General features: G+C 39.1%; 1 protein-coding gene and 1 non-coding gene across 12 annotated transcripts in view; one reads left to right on the top strand and one right to left on the bottom strand.

The window, feature by feature from the left end:
• The window catches only part of DNM3 (dynamin 3), a 619,318-nt gene that overhangs the window by 188,431 nt on the left and 413,384 nt on the right, over positions 1–17,503 (top strand). The gene's annotated exons all lie outside the window — the stretch shown is intronic.
• LOC122452651 lies at positions 13,505–13,631 on the bottom strand. Its single transcript, XR_006272808.1, has one exon. It is a non-coding gene; the product is annotated as a small nucleolar RNA SNORA40 (small nucleolar RNA).

Below are 17,503 nucleotides of genomic sequence, written 5' to 3'. Positions count from 1 at the left end.
GCAAAGTGTTTGTGTTCAGTAGTGTTAATTCTACATGCTGGACCATCCTACTGGATGCTAGACTAGGTAGATGTACAGTACATATTTCTGATTATTTTTGTGACTCTTCATTACTTAAAAAATAAGCTGTTTCCATGGCATCTTCTCTTATTGTGGGATCATAAAAGCTCCCCCTGCCCCCCACCAAAAAAAAAAAAGTTTATAGAGGACCTGCTTTATGAAATGAATACTTCTACATTTTAGGGGATGTGATTTAGCCCTCAACATATATTATTAATTCAAGTGAAATGGTAGTGTAATAACACTATGTGTCATATATTATAACCACAAGTATCTGTCAGGTAGGTAGCATTGCCCAGTTTTATGTAAGAGAAACTAAGCTTAGAGACGTATGCCACAATGTGGCAATTATACCAAAGGAGTTCTTGCATTGTTGTGAAAGTTCTAGGCCCACAACAGATTTCCCAACCTGGGTATCCAGAAAAGGAACTGAGAAACCCCAGGGAATTTGACTTTGAAGGCCAGTGGGATTTGATTACAGAACTTCCACAGAACGGGGAAACAGAAACTCTTGGAGGACACAAATAAAACCTTGTGAGCACTAGGACCTAGGAGAAAGGAGCAGTGACACCACAAGAGAGTGAGCCATACTTGCCTGTGAGTGTCCTGGAGTCTCCATCAGAGGCATGGGTTGACAGTGGCCTGCTGAGGGGTCAGGGGCACTGACTACAACAGTCCTGGGAGCCGTGGTGTGCTGGTACAAGGCCTTTTGAAGGAGGTCGCCATTACCCCTACCATAGATTGGCCTCAGGCCAAACTACAGGGAGGGAACACAGCCCCACATATTAGCATAAAATTGGATTAAAGATTTACTTTAATGGCCTTGCTTACCAGAATAAGGCCCAGGATTCCCCACAGCCAGCCCCGTCAGATCAGGAAGCTTTGTACGCTTATCCTCATCCATCATAGAAGAGTCAAAGTAAATACCACAGTCACAGAAAACTAACCAAACTGATCACATGGATCACAGCCTTGTCTAACTCAGTGAAACTAGGAGCCATGCTGTGTAGGGCCACCCAAGACAAATGGTTCATGGTGGAGAGTTCTGACAAAATGTGGTCCACTGGAGAAGGGAATGGCAATCCACTTCAGTATTCTTGCCTCGAGAACCCCATGAACAATATGAAAAGGCAAAGAGAAATGACACTGAAAGATGAACACCCCAGGTTGGTAGTTGTCCAATATGCACTGGAGAAGAGTGGAGAAATAGCTCCAGAAGACATGAAGAAGCTGAGCCAAAGCGGAAACAACGCCCAGTTGTGGATGTGTCTGGTGGCAAAAGTAAAGTCTGATGCAGTAAAGAACAATATTGCATAGGAACCTGGAATGTTAGGTTCATGAATCAAGGCAAATTAAAAGTGGTCAAACAGGAACGAGACGGCAAGAGTGAACATTGACATTTTAGGAATCAGTGAACTAATAAAATTAACAGGAATGGGTGAATTTAATTCAGGAGACCATTATATCTACTACTGTGGGAAAGAATCCCTTAGAAGAAATGGAGTAGCCCTCACAGTCAACAAAAGACTCCAAAATGCAGTACTTGGGTGCAGTCTCAAAAACGACAGAATTATCTCAGTTTGTTTCCAAGGCAAATCATTCAGTATCACAGTAATCCAAGTCTATGCGTAAACCACTTATGCCAAAGAACTGAAGTTGAATGGTTCTGTGAAGACCTACAAGACCTTCTAGAACTAACACCAAAAAAGATATCCTTTTCATCATAGGGGTTGGAATGCAAAAGTAAGAAGTCAAGAGATACCTGGAGTAACAGGCAAATTTGGCCTTGGAGTACAAAATGAAGCAGGGCAAACAGAGTTTTGCCAAGAGAACACACTGGTCATAGCAAACACCTTCCAACAACACAAGAGACAACTCTACACATGGACATCACCATATAAATCAGATTGATTATATTCTTTGCAGCTGAAGATGGAGAAGCTCTACATGGCTAGCAAAAACAAGATTGGGAGCTAATTGTGGCTCAGATCATGAACTCCTTATTGCAAAATTCAGGCTTAAATTGAATGAAGTAGGGAAAACCACTAGACCATTCAGGTATGACCTAGGTCAAATCCCTTATGATTATACAGTTTAGAGGTGACACATAGATTCAAGGGATTAGATCTGATAGACATAGTGCCTGAAGAACTATGGATGGAGGTTTGTAATATTGTACAGGAGGCAGTGATCAAAATGATCCCCAAGAAATAGAAATACAAAAAGGCAAAATGGTTAACTGAGGAGGCCTTACAAATAGCTGAGAAAAGAAGAGAAGCAAAAGGCAAAGGAGAAGAGGAAAGACATACCCATCTGAATTCAGACTTCCAAAGAATAGCAAGGAGAGAGTAAAAAGCCTTCCTACATGAACAATGCAGAGAAATAGAAGAAAACAATAGATGAAAAAGACAATAGTCTCTTCAAGAAAATTAGAGATACCAAGGGAACATTTCATACAAAGATGGTGCAGTAAGGACAGAAATGGTATGCACCTAACAGAAACAGAAGATATTAAGAAAAGGTGGCAGTAATACACAGAAGAACTATACAAAAAAGATCTTCATGACCCAGATAACCATGATGGTGTGATTACTCACCTTGAGCCAGACATGCTGGAGTGCAGTCAAGTGGGCCTTAGGAAGCATCACTACAAACAAAGCTAGTGGAGGTGATGGATTCCAGCTGAGCTATTTCAGATCCTAAAAGATGATGCTGTGAAAGTGCTGCACTCAATGCCAGCAAATTTGGAAAACTCAGCAGTGGTCACAGGACTGGAAAAAGTCAGTTTTCACTGGAATCCCAAAGAAAGGTAATGCCAAAGAATGCTCAAACTCTTGCACAATTGCACTCATTTCACATGCTAGCAAGCTAATGAGAGTGTTAATAGCCTTGGTAGGGAGGTCAGAGGCCCCCAGACTGCAGAAGGAAATAAAACTGCTGATGTTTTTATTATTTTCTCTTCTTATCCTGTATTGCATGGTGACACCTGGTTCCACCTTAACTTTATCTCAAACCTTGTGCTAACCAATGCATTTTTCTCATGGAAATGTCTTTTTAAAGCTATGTTGAACTATGCATTTGTTTGGAAATCTGCTTTTCTTCAAGATTCATGTCAATTTTTTTATGGCCTGCGATGACTCACCTTGTGCCAATGTTATCTTAAAATGCATGTTGTGGGTGAGGGGCCTGGTGCAAATCTCTCAGTTTTGAGGCATTTCCTTTCTCTTAATTAGCAGTTTGCTAATAGGTATATCGGAGAAGGCAATGGCACCCCACTCCAGTACTCTTGCCTGGAAAATCCCATGGACAGAGGAGCCTGGTAGGCTGTAGTCCATGGGGTCGCGAAGAGTTGGACATGACTGAGCAACTTCACTTTCACTTTTCACTTCTATGCATTGGAGAAGGAAATGGCAACCCACTCCAGTGTTCTTGCCCGGAAAATCCCAGGGATGGGGTCGCATAGAGTCGGACACGACTGAAGTGACTTAGCAGTAGCAATAGGTATATAACTCCTTGCTAAAAACTAACAAGGAGGTATTCTTTCTGTCCCCTTCTGATGTCTATGTCAGAAGATTTCTCTCTCTTTTATACTTTAATAAAACTTTATTACACAAAAAGCTCTGAGCGATCAAGCCTTGTCACTGGCCCTGGAACAAATTCTTCTCCCGAGGCCACAAATCCTGGCGTCATTCACGGATGGTAGCAACAACCTTTCAGTAATGCTCAAAATCCTCCAAGCTAGACTTAAAAGTATGTGAACCAAGAACTTCCAGATGTACAAGCTGGATTTAGAAAAGGCAGAGGAACCAGAGATTAAATTGCCAATATCTGTTGAATCAGAAAAAGCATGAGAATTCCAAAAAAATATCTACTTCTGCTTCATTGACTATGCTAAAGCCTTTGACTGTGTGGATCACAACAAACTATGAAAATTCTTAAAGAGATGGAAATGCCAGACCATCTTACCTGCCTCCTGAGAAACCTGTATGTGGGTCTAGAAATAACAGTCAGAAGTGGACATGGAACAACAACTGGTTCAAAATTGGGAAAGGAGTAAGTCAAGGCTATATATTGTCACCCAGCTTATTTAACTTTTATGCAGAGTACATCATGAGAATTGCTGGGCTGGATGAATCACAAGCTGGAATTGCCAGGAGAAATATCAATAACCTCAGATATGCAGATGAAACCCCCCTTTGGCAGAAAGTGAAAAGGAATTAAAGAGCCTCTTGATGATGGTGAGAGAGGAAAGTGAAAAGGCTGGCTTAAACCTCAAAATTAAAAAACGAAGACATGGCATCTGGTCCCATCACTTCATGGCAAATAGATGGGGAACAAGGAAACAGTGACAGACTATTTCCTTGGGCTGCAAAATCACTGTGGATGGTGACTGCAGCCACGGAATTAAAAGATGCTTTTCTTTGGAAGTAAAGCTATGACTAACCTAGACAGCATATTAAAAAGCAGAGACATTACTTTGCTAACAAAGGTCCATCTAGTCTAAGCTATGTTTTTTCCAGTAGTCATGTATGAATGTGAGAGTTGGACCATAAAGAATGCTGAGCGCTGAAGAATTGATGTTTTTGAACTGTGGTGTTGGAGAAGACTATTGAGAATCCCCTGGGGTACAAGGAGATCAAACTAGTCAATTGTAAAGTAAGTAAATCAACCCTGAATATTTATTGGAAGGACTGATGCTGAAACTCCAGTACTTTGGCCACCGATGTGAAGAGCATCAGAAAAGATCCTGATGCTGGGAAAGATTGAAAGCAGAAGGAGAAGGGGATGACAGAGGGTCAGATGTTTGGATGTCATCACTGACTGGATGAACATGAGTTTGACCAAGCTCCGGGTGATAATGAAGGACAGGAAAGCCTGGCGTGCTGCAGACCCTGGGGTCGCAATGAGTTGAACCTGACTGAGTGACTGAAAGACGAAGCTTCGAGAAGCTATGGAACTTGCTCATGGTTATAATAGCTGGTGAGTAGCAGAACATGATGTGAGCCTACCTATCTCTAATACCAGTAGGTGTAATTTGCCATTGTATCATTTATCTTTCTCACATCAACAGTATTATAAATACTGGAGAAAAAATTGGTTTGGAAGCATTCATGTTAACATTTGCATCTGAATGCTTCATTATTTTCCCAAAGCATTTGGTGAATATTATCTTCAACTGGTTTAATGTGATTTACTTTTCCTAACAGTTTTCAATATGGCTACATTGCCTTAACTGATTTAAAAATATTGTTGTAGTTGCTTGTTTATTTTTTTAACAAGTAGTTAATGAGCAACTCCTATATGCCATACATCAATTTGGACGTCATGAATACAGTGTAACAAACCAATGTTGGCCTTATGAAATTCACATCCAAATGGGGGAAACAGATCAACTATCCACTTGTCATAAGTGATATGAAGAAAAATAAAATAGGAGAAAGGAAGAGAGAGATACTGGGGATGCTATTTTAGTAGATGGTCCATGGAAGCAGCACAAAAGCAGAGGATTGCTCAATGAGGGAACAAGCCCTGTGAATATCTGTAGGTGGTGCATTCCAGGTAGAGGGGACTGCAGGCACAAAGGACTGCAATACAACTGGCTTGACATGTTAAGGAACAGCAAGAAAGCCATCAAGGATGGAGCTCAGAGGAAGAAAAGTACTCTCTGCAGTCAGAGAGGTAGGTGGGCCCAGATCATGTAGGGTCTTCTAGGCCATGGCAGAGACTTTGTATTTTGTTCAAAGTGTGATGAGCAGCTGCTGGAGGGTTTTGAGTGTAGAGACAATATCTGATTTATGTTTTCATAAGTCAGTCTGGCTGCTGTGAGAAGAAGTGACTAGAAGAGAGGCACAAGTATTAACAAGGGCATCAGTTACATTACTCTTGCAAAGAGATCCAGTGGAGAGAGGGATGATGTGGCTTAGAATAAGAGAATAATGGTACAGAGGGAAGAAGCTGTCAGATTCAAGATATATTTTGAAAGCAGAGCTGATGGTTTACTGATGACTTGCTGTGAGTAAAAGAAAGGAGTCCAAGTTGACTCCAAGGGTTTCAATGGTGATGCCATTTACTAAGATTGGGAATATTAGGAGAGAAACATGTTTTGGGGAATCAAGTGTTCCCTTTTGGACATATAAAATTTGAGATGTTTATTAGTTGCCTAAGTAGTGATGTTAGAGACTAGAATTCAAGGGAGAGTTTCAAGCTAAAGTTACGAATCTGGGAGATATTAGCCTCAAGGCAGTGTAGTGAGTCAAATTATATCCCCCCTAAAGATATGTCTAAGATCTAACCCCTGATACCTGTGAATGCGTCCCTATTTGGAAATAGAGTCTTGATGTAATTAAGAATCTTAAGATATATATTCCTGGATTTACAATGCTTCCAAAATCCAATGACTAGTGTCTTTGTAGGGGAAGACAAAGGGAGATTTGAGAGAGACACAAAGAAGGCCATGTAAAGATGGAGATAGAGATTGGAGCTATACAGCCATAGCCAAGGAACTCCAGGAGCCTGTAGAGTTTGGAAAGGCAAGGAAGGGTCCTCCTCTAGAGCCTTTGAGGGAATGATTTGAGGGAATGATTTGAGGGAATGTACTGACACCTAACTTCAGACTTCTGGGCTCCAGGATTATAAGAAAATAAATTCCTATTGTTTTAAGCCACCAGTTTGTGGTAATTTGTTGTTACATCCCTAGGAACCAATTCAGATAGTGTCTAACTTCTTGAGACTAATTGAGTTGAGATCACGTACATAAATGTTGATAAAGAAGGAAACAAGGCCAAGGAAGTTGCATTGGGGCTTCCTGGTATTTTAGTAGTGGTGAAGGGGAAGAGAAACAGCAAAGGTGACTGAGAAGAATCTCGGGTGGAAACCCAAGTGAGTATTGTATTCCAGAAGCCATGTGTAAAGAGGGTTTCAGGAAAGATACTGTGATTGGCTGTGTCAAATGCTACTGAGAGATCAAGAGGGTGATTTGGTACATCAAGGCCAATTCTACTGCTCATTTTAAGGAAGCCCAGTAACACCATAAGAAATGAAACACAGGATTTGGTAACTATGGGGTATTAGGATTTCCCTTACATTGTAGTGAAGTGGTGCACTCAACCGAATGGCATAAAAGGCAGTGCATTCATATTTCTTTGCCCCTCTTACTTGGCAGTTTCCCCAGCCCTCACAGCTTGTGTTCGGCTTCAAACTTACAGTACTCCTATGTGAGGAACCAGGGGAGGAAGATTCAGTAGTAGACAGAAAATAGTCCTGAACTGTCTTTAAGTCATCATTACTTTCAATTTTTATATCTAAACCAGACTTTTATGTTCTCATCTAATGGTGATGAGGGTAGAGAATTGACTACTGGATTTGGCACATGAAAACCATTGCAGAACTTGGTAAGAAAGGTTTGGTAGGAAAGTGTTCAGTTCAGTTCAGTTGCTCACTTGTGTCCAACTCTTTGCGACCCAATGGAGCACAGCATGCCAAGCCTCCCTGTCCATCACCAACCCCCAGAGTTTACTCAAACACATCTCCATTGAGTCGGTGATACCATTCAACCATCTCATCCTCTGTCGTCCCCTTCTCCTCCTGCCTTCAATCTTTCTCAGCATCAGGGTCTTTTCAAATGAGTCAGTTCTTCTCATCAGGTGGCCAAAGTATTGGAGTTTCAGCTTCAACATCAGTCCTTCCAATGAACACTCAGGACTGATCTTTTTTTTTTTTTTTTCATTTATTTTTATTATTTGGAGGCTAATTACTTTACAATATTGTAGTGGTTTTTGCCATACATTGACATGAATCAGCCATGGATTTACTTGTGTTCCCCATCCTGTACCCCCCTCCCACCTCCCTCCCCATCCCATCCCTCTGGGTCATCCCAGTGCACCAGCCCTGAGCACTTGTCTCATGCATCCGACCTGGATTGGTGATCTGTTTCACACTTGATAATATGGAATAATCTGAGAGAATAGCACTGATCTCCTTTTGGATGGACTGGTTGGATCTCCTTGCAGTCCAAGGGACTCGCAAGAGTCTTCAACACCACAGTTCAAAAGCATCAATTCTTTGGCGCTCAGCTTTCTTTATAGTCCAACACTTACATCCATACATGACTACTGGAAAAACCATAGCCTTGACTAGATGGACCTTTGTTGACAAAGTAATGTCTATGCTTTTTAATATGCTATCTAGGTTGGTCATAACTTTCCTTCCAAGGAGTAAGCATCTTTTAATTTCATGGCTGCAGTTACAATCTGCAGTGATTTTGGAGCCCCCAAAATTAAAGTCAGCCACTGTTTTCCCATTTATTTGCCATGAAGTGATGGGACTGAATGCCATGATCTTAGTTTTCTGAATGTGGGGCTTTTAGCGAGCTTTTTCACTCTCCACTTTCATTTTCATCAAGAGGCTCTTTAGTTCTTCTTCACTTTCTGCCATAAGGGTGATGTCATCTACATATCTGAGGTTATTGATATTTCTCCCTGCAATCTTGATTCCAGCTTGTGCTTCATCCAGCCCAGCATTTCTCATGATGTACTCTGCATATAAGTTAAATAAGCAGGGTGACAGTATACAGCCTTGACATACTCCTTTTCCTATTTGGAACCAGTCTGTTGCTCCATGTCCAGTTCTAACTGTTGCTTCCTGACCTGTATACAGATTTCTTAGGAGGCAGGTCAGGTGGTCTGGTACTCCCATCTCTTGAACAGTTTTCCACAGTTTGTTGTGATCCACACAGTCAAAGGCTTTGGCATAGTCAATAAAGCAAAAATAGAAAGTGTAGAAGGTTCCAAAGCAACTTGGATGTGGAGACAGAATACAGACAGCTTTTCCAAGTTTCATTGTAGAGAGAGAGAGAAAAATAGGGCATTAGTCATTTAAAATCAGAGAATGTTTTTGAAAGATGAGCATTATTAATAGCATATTTGTGTGTTGATGAGAACTGACCATAAGAGAGATAAAATTGGTAAATAAGAATAGAAATAGAATAAATGTAGGAGAAACAGGATAAGACAGTGTAAATATATGAGAAAAATCCCAGGGGAGTGGAAATGTTTTATGGGCACCCGTGGGAATTCTCGCCAAAGATAGAAGAGAATTAAATTGTTCCCAATTTTAAGAATAGGAAAGGCAGATGATATGGATACAGATGACAATAGCTGGTTAGATTGATTGGTGGAGAGATAGCTTTCAACATATTGAGTTTATTTATGGTAATGTAATACCCACCTCTCCTGATAGGTTCTAAGGGTCACAAAATGAAGACACTATGTTTACGCCACTGTTCAACATGACCTGAGGTGACACTAACATCTGTGTGTTTTATAGATACTGCTATACCCTCCTTAAGCAGTTCATCATAAAGAGGCACTCAATATTTTCTGTATAAAAAGCAGAAGAGTCAGTGCCAACAATGATACTGATTTATTACTTGAACATGAGATCATTACCCATGAAGTCTCTCATTGTGCCTTTTAACTTCTGGGCACAGCGGTATTTAAGCATTACCCATCAAGCTTGTCATCTGCAATAGAGGGCTGTTCAGAGGCCTTACGAGGGAGACAAATGTGTCTGGAAATTTTTTTATGGTGATTTATTTCACAGCAAATGAATTTCATTTCTAGCATGACCAGAAGTCTTCCTGGAGGATGAAAATCACTTCTAAGAGGAGTGTTAGATTTCTGGATGGGAAAGAAGGCACCATTTTCTCTTGAGATGAAATTTGTGAATTGGTCAGCATTTACCAGGAAGCTGGAGGCAGACTTCTTTATTTGTCCAGCCTACTTCCTCAAGGTTTTGCCTTTCCAAAAGTCTTCATAATCAGTCTGGAAATTAGTTAATAGGTGATGTAAACTGATGCTCATTAACCTTGGGCAACACTTAGCAATTGCCGACACAGTTTACTTTTCTATCTGGTTATGGAGGTGCTGCTAAGTCAAACAGAAGCTTCTAGCATCCAGGCATTAAGTCAGCATTCAGAATATGATGAATATGGTTATAAAATGCACATGTAAGAGCAATTCATAGAAGAAACCTATTTTCCAGGCAGTGTCTCTTTCCTTGAGTCTATTCTCTTTGCCTCACTGGATTCCTGTTTTACCTTGAAATTTTTAACTCTTTTGAAAATGGTCACATATTTAAGCTAATACAATTGTCCCTTAGTGCTCTTGGTGGATTTATTGCCAGAAGCTATGCAGATACCACAATCCACAGATGTTCAAGTCCTTGATGTAAAATGACATAATGCCATGAATACAGTTTGCCCTCCTCACCTGCAGATTTTGCATCCACAGACACTGAGAGTCAATTGTAGACATTAAATAATTAAATCAAGAGTACAAATCCTACCTGGTATTGGTCAAATCAATTAATTTTTTTTTATTAGTTGGAGGCTAATTGCTTTACAACATTGCAGTGGGTTTTGTCATACATTGACATGAATCAGCCATGGAGTTACATGTATTCCCCATCTCGATCCCCCCTCCCACCTCCCTCTTCACCCGATTCCTCTGGGTCTTCCCAGTGCACCAGGCCCGAGCACTTGTCTCATGCATCCCACCTGGGCTGGTGATCTGTTTCACTATAGATAATATACATGCTGTTCTTTCGAAACATCCCACCCTCACCTTCTCCCAGAGTTTAAAAGTCTGTTCTGTACTTCTGTGTCTCTTTTTCTGTTTTGCATATAGGGTCAAATCAATTAATATTTATGCATGTGCATGCTCAGTTGTGTCTGACTGTTGGGGATCCCATGGACTATAGGCCACCAGGCTCCTCTGTCTATGGAATTTTCCAGGCAGGAACACTGGAGTGTGTTACCATTTCCTACTCCAGGGATCAAACCCTAGTCTCTTGCATCTCCTGCATTGGCAGGTGGATTCTTTACCACTGTGCCACCCAGGAAGTCAGCTGTGTTATTTTTTAAGAAGAAATAACTGAGTGTGTTAACTCATGTTGAGTTAGTTTCTCAGTCATGTCCAACTCTTTGTGACTCCATGCATTGTAGCCTGCTAGGCTCCTCGGTCCGTGGAGCCTGGAGGGCTTCTTTGAGTGTTAGCTGTCCATGGACTCATAACACTTATATCAGTGTTAACTGTAGCCTGCCAGATGCCACTGTCCATGGAGCCTGGTGGGTTTCTATGAGTGTTATCTCATAGAAGACATGTTTTGAATTCTTAAGGGATATGATTTTGAGCTTATTTTTTTTTTAACATAAGTAAGATTCTTAAAATCAATTAGGTTAGCTTTCCCCCTCCCCCAAATGGAGAAAATGCTAGGAACAGAGACTAAAATGTTTATGGTCTTTGACAAAGTTGTTTTACGTCATTTCTGTTTATTCTTAAACATCTACTATTACTAGGCTTAAATAAGGAATACATTAGATGTCTACTGTAATGAAAGCAGGGATCACAGATACATATGATCTTACAGTCCTGTGTGTCAGAACTTTGATAGGAGATGTATGAAATATATCATCATAATATTATAGTCTGAAGTCTGAAAATTACAGATACATGTTTCAAATTCATGTTGCTATTCTGCATTTTTACTTGAATTTTAAGATTTTGATGCATATACAATTCAAATAAGCTTGTTAAATCTTATGTTAGAAATTAGCCTCTTTGCAAAGAGAGTAGTTCATCTGCAATTTATAAATAGGCTTGCCCAGGTGTAGAAGAAACTTCCACCTGAGCTTTAAAAATGTGTGTTGAATCTTAGAATTATATCTAAGATTTTATCTAGATTTATATGTCACATATAAAGTATGTCTAGATTTATGTATATCATAGAAAAGTATGTTGAATCTCAGAGTTGGAAACACGACAGCAGTGGGCCAGGGGTCAAGCCTGAGGTCCTGTGGCAGGAGTGCTTAGTCTGAACTGCTGGACTAATAATGTCAGGCACCAGGGAATATTAATTAGAGTGAAGTATCCCAGAGGTCCACATCTCAACACCAAGACCTGCCTCCATCCAATTGCCTGCAAACACCACTGCTGGAAACCTCAGGCCAAACACCTAGTGAGACAAGAACACAGTCCCACCCATCAAAAAAAAAAAAAAAGACAGAAAATTGTTATAGATGAAGGAGCAAATAAATGAAAAGGAAATAGGTAACCTATCTGAAAAATAATTTAGAATAATGATAGTGAAGAAGTTCTAAAATCTTTAAAATGGACAAAATGCAAGAAACGTTTAGTACTTTTAACACACAGACCTAGAAGAAATAAAGGCTAAATAAAAAGCAATGGAAAACATAATTACTGAAATTAAATATACTCTAGAAAGAATCAGTAGCAGAATAACTGAGACAGAAAAATGGATCAGTGAGCTGGAAGATAGACTGGTGGAAATAACTGCCTATCAGTGAAATAAAGAGTGAGAAGAATTGAGAACAGTCTCAGACACCTCTGGGGCAATATTAGATGCACCAACATTTGAAGTATAGGGTACCCAGAAGAGAAAGAGAAAGGATCTAAGAAATGTTTGAAGAGATATATTCAAAAACTTCCCTAACATGGGAAAGGAAATAGCCACCCAAGTACAGGAGGTGCAGAGAGTTCTATACAAGATAAACCCTAAGAGAAACACCCCAAGATACATATTAAACAAACTAATAAATACTAAATACAAAAGTATTAAAAGCAGCAAGGGAAAAGCAAAAAATAACATACAAAGTAATCCCTGTAAGGCTATCATCTAAATTTTCAGCAGAAATTCTGCAGGTCAGAGGATATACATTTAAAGTGATGAAAGGGAAAAACGTACAACCAAAATTACTCTACCCACCAAGGATCTCATTCAGTTTGCTGGAGATTTTAAAAGCTTTATAGACAAGCAAGGTCTAAGAGACAGCCTTACAACAAATACTAAAGGAACTTCTCTAGGCAGGAAATGTAAAAGAAGAAAAAGACCCACAAAACAAACTCAAAACATTTAAGAAAATGGCAATAGGAACATACATATTGATAACTACTTTAAATGTAAATGGATTAAATACCCTAACCATAAGACACAGACTGGCTGAATGGATACAGAAACAAAACCTGAGTACATGCTGCCTACAAGATAGCCACTTCAGACCTAAGGACACACATACACTGAAAGTGAGAGGATGGAAAAAGATATTCCATGCAAAAGGAAATCAGAAGAAATTAGGAGTACCAATACTCATATCAGACAAACAGATTTTAAAATAAGAACTGTTACAAAAGATAAGGAATGATACTACATAACCATTAAGGGATCAATTCAAGAAGATATAACAATTGTAAGTATTTATGTACCCAACATAGGAGCACATCAATACATAAGGCAAATTCTAACAACTATAAAAGGGGAAATTGACAGTAACTCAATAATGCAAGCTCAGTTGCTTCAGTCATGTCCAACTCTTTGTGACCCCATGGACTGTAGTAAGGGACTTTATTTATTTATTTTTTTTCTTCATCATGTTCCTTCTTATCTGTATCAAAACTCATACTGAACAATGAGTTGTGGGTTGCAAAAGAGGACTTACTTTTGCACTTGTCTGTAAGTCTTTGTCCACAAATTAAACAAAAACAAACACAAGTGCTACAGTAAGGGACTTAACACCCCACCTACACCAATGGACACATCATCCAGACAGAAAATTAATTAAGAAACAAAAGTCTTAAATGACACATTAAGTCAGATGGACCTAATTGATATCTATAGAACATTCCATCCAAAAGCAGCACAGTACACTTTTTTCTCCTAAGTGCACATGGAGAATTCTCCAAGACAAATCACATCTTGGGTCACAAATCAAGTCTCAGTAAATTTAAATAAATTGAAATCATATCAAGTTCCTTTTCTCACCACAATGCTATGAAATTAGATATCAATAACAGGAAAAAAAACTTAACACAAACACAGAGACTAAACAGTATACTTCTAAATAGCCACTGAAGAAATCAAAGAGGAAATTAAAAAATGTGCTGTGCTGTGCTTAGTCACTTCAGTCATGTCTGACTCTTTGTGACCTCATGGACTGCAGCCCGCCAGGCTCCCCTGTCCATGGGATTCTCCAGACAAGAATACTGGAGTGGATTGCCATCCCTTTTCCACTGAAGAAATCAAAGAGGAAATAAAATAATTTACCTAGAAGCAAATGACAATGAAAACACAATGACCCAAAATCTATGGGATGCAGCAAAAGCAATTCTGAGAGGGAAATTTATACCAATACAACTGTACCGCCAGAAATGAGAAAAACATCAAACAAAGAACCTAAGCTTACACCGAAAGCAACTAGAAAAAGAACAAAAAGTCTCAAAGTTAGTAAAGGAGGGAAATCATAAAGATCAGAGCAGAAATAAATGAAAAAGAAATGAAGACAACAATAGCAAAGATCAATAAAACTGAAAAGTGGTTCTTTAAGAAGATAAACAAAATTGACAAACCATTAGCCAGACTCATTGAGAAAAAAAGAGAGAAGACTTAAGTCAATAAAATTAAAAATGAAAAAGAAGTTACAACAGACAGTGCAGAAATACAAAGAATCATAAGAGACTACTGTGAGCAACTATATGCCAATAAAATGGAAAACTTGGAAGAAATGGACAAATTCTAAGAAATAGTACAGGCTTCCAAGACTGAACCAGGAAGAAATAAAAAATATGAACAGAGCTATAAGTACTGAAATGAAAACTGTGAGCAAACATCTTTCAACAAACAAAAGCCCAGGGCCAGATGGCTTCGTAGGCAAATTCTATCAAACATTTAGAGAAGAGCTAACACCTATTCTTCTCAAACTTTCAAAAAATTGCAGTGGGAAGAACACTCCCATACTCATTCTATGAGGCCACCATCACCCTGATACCAAAACCAGACAAAGATATCAAAAATGAAAGAAAACTACAGGTCAGTATCCTGATGAACATAGAAGCAGAAATCCTTAACAAAATACTTGCAGCCAGAATCCAACAACACAATAAAAGGGATCATACACCATAATAAAATGGGGTTTATCCCAGGGATGCAAGGATTCTTTATGTAAATCAATCAGTATGATACACCATAATAACACACTGAAAGCTAAAAAACATATGATCATCTCATTAGATGCAGAGAAAGCTTTCAACAAAATTCAGCATCCATTTGTGATAAAAAACTCTCCAGAAAATGGGCATAAAAGGAAACTACCTCAACATAATAAAGGCCATATATGACAAACTTGCTGCAAACATTATTCAATGGTGAAAAACTGAAAGCATTTCCACTAGGATCAGGAATAAGACAAGGATGCCTACTCTTTGCCACTATTACTCAGCATTGCTTTGGAAGACCTAGCCACAGCAGTCAGAGAAGAAAAAGAAAAGGAATCCAGATTGGATAAGAAGAAGCAAAACTGTTTGCAGACGACATGATAGAAAACCCTAAAGATGCCACCAGAAAATTACTAGAGCTAATCAATGAATTTAGTAATGTTGCAGGATACAAAATTATTACACAGAAATCCCTTGCATTCCTATTCATTAACACCACTCACAACGAAAAATCAGAAATTAAGGAAGCAATTTCATTCACCATTACAACAAAAAGAATAAAATACCCAGGAATAAACCTCCCTAAGGAGACAAACCTAGATAGAATATTAAAAAGCAGAGACATTACTTTGCCAACAAAGGTCCATCTGGTCAAGATTATGGTTTTTCCAGTGGTCATATATGGATGTGAGAGTTGGACTGTGAGGAAAGCTGAGTGCCAAAAAATTGATGCTTTTGAACTATGGTGTTGGAGAAGACTCTTGAGAGTCCCTTGGACTGCAAGGAGATCCAACCAGTCCATCCTAAAGGAGATCAGTCCTGGGTGTTCATTGGAAGGACTGATGCTGAAGCTGAAACTCTGTTACTTTGGCCACCTCATGTGAAGAGTTGACTCATTGGAAAAGATGCTGGAAAGACTGAGGGCAGGAGGAAAAGGGGATGACAGAGGATGAGATGGCTGGATGGCATCACTGACTTGATGGGCATGAGTTTGAGTAAACTCCGGGAGTTGGTGATGGACAGGGAGGCCTGGCGTGCTGCGATTCATGGGGTCGCAAAGAGTTGGACATGACTGAGCGACTGAACTGAACTGAACTGAACTGAACTGAAGGAGACAAAATTCTGTATGCAGAAAACTATAAGACCCTGATGGAGAAATATATCATGTACGTGGATTGGAGGAATCAATATTATGAAAATGACTATAACACCCAATGCAATCTACAGATTCAATGCAATCCCTAGCAAATTACCAATGGCATTTTTTCACATAACTGGAACAAAAAATTTTAATTTGTGTGGAAACGCAAAAGATCCTGAATAGCCAAAGCAACCTTGAGAAAGAAAAATGAAGCTGGAGGAAACAATCTTCATGACTTCACACTGTGCTACAAGGCTATGGTAATCAAGACAGTATAGCAGTGGCACAAAAACAGAAATATAAATCAATGCAACAAGACAGAAAGCCCATAGATAAACCCATAAATCTATGGGCACCTTATCTTTGACAAAGGAGGCAAGAATATACAATGAAGAAAAGACAACCTTTTCAGTAAGTGGTGCTGGGAAAACTGGACAGCTATGTGTAAAAGAATGAAATTAAAACACTTCCTAACACCATACACAAAAATAAACTCAAAATAGATTAAAGACCTAAATGTAAGGCTAGAAACTATAAAACCTTTAGAGAAAAACATAGGCAGTGCACTCTGACATAAATCACAGCAAGATCGTCTTTGTCCCACTTTCTAGAGTAATGGAAATAAAAAAAAATAAATGAGGCCTACTTAAACATAAAAGATTTGTACAACAACGGAAACTATAAACCAGATACAAACCCTCAGAATGGGAGAAAATAATTGTAAATGAAGCAGCTGACAAAGGATTAATCTCCAAAATATATAAGCAGCTCATGAAACTCAGTATCAAAGAAATGAACAACAAATCAAAAAATGCTTGGAAGACCTAAACAGCTATTTCTTCAAAGAAGACATACAAATGATCAACAAACACATGGAAGATGCTCAGCATTGCTCATTATTAGAGAAATGCAAATCAAAACTACAATGAGGTATCACTTCACACTGATCAGAATGGCCGTGATCAAAAAACTACAAACAATAAGTGCTCAAGAGCATATGGAGAAAAGGGAACTTTCTTGCATTGTTGATAGGAACGTAAATTGATGCAGCCACTGTGGAACCAGTATGGAGATTGCTTTAAAATCTAGCAATAAAGCTACCATATGACCTAGCTATCCCACTACTGGGCATATACCCTGAGAAAACCATAATTCAAAGAGACACATACCTCAATGTTTATTGTGGCACTCTTTGCAATAATCAGGACATGGAAGCAACCTAAATGTCAATTGACAAATGATTGGATAAAGAAGTTGTGGTACGTATATACAGTGAAATATTACTCAGCCATAAAAA

Source organism: Cervus canadensis, chromosome 13 (assembly GCF_019320065.1).
Source record: "Cervus canadensis isolate Bull #8, Minnesota chromosome 13, ASM1932006v1, whole genome shotgun sequence".
Classification (NCBI taxonomy): Eukaryota; Metazoa; Chordata; class Mammalia; order Artiodactyla; family Cervidae; genus Cervus; species Cervus canadensis.
This window is presented reverse-complemented; position numbering and strand designations above follow the sequence as displayed.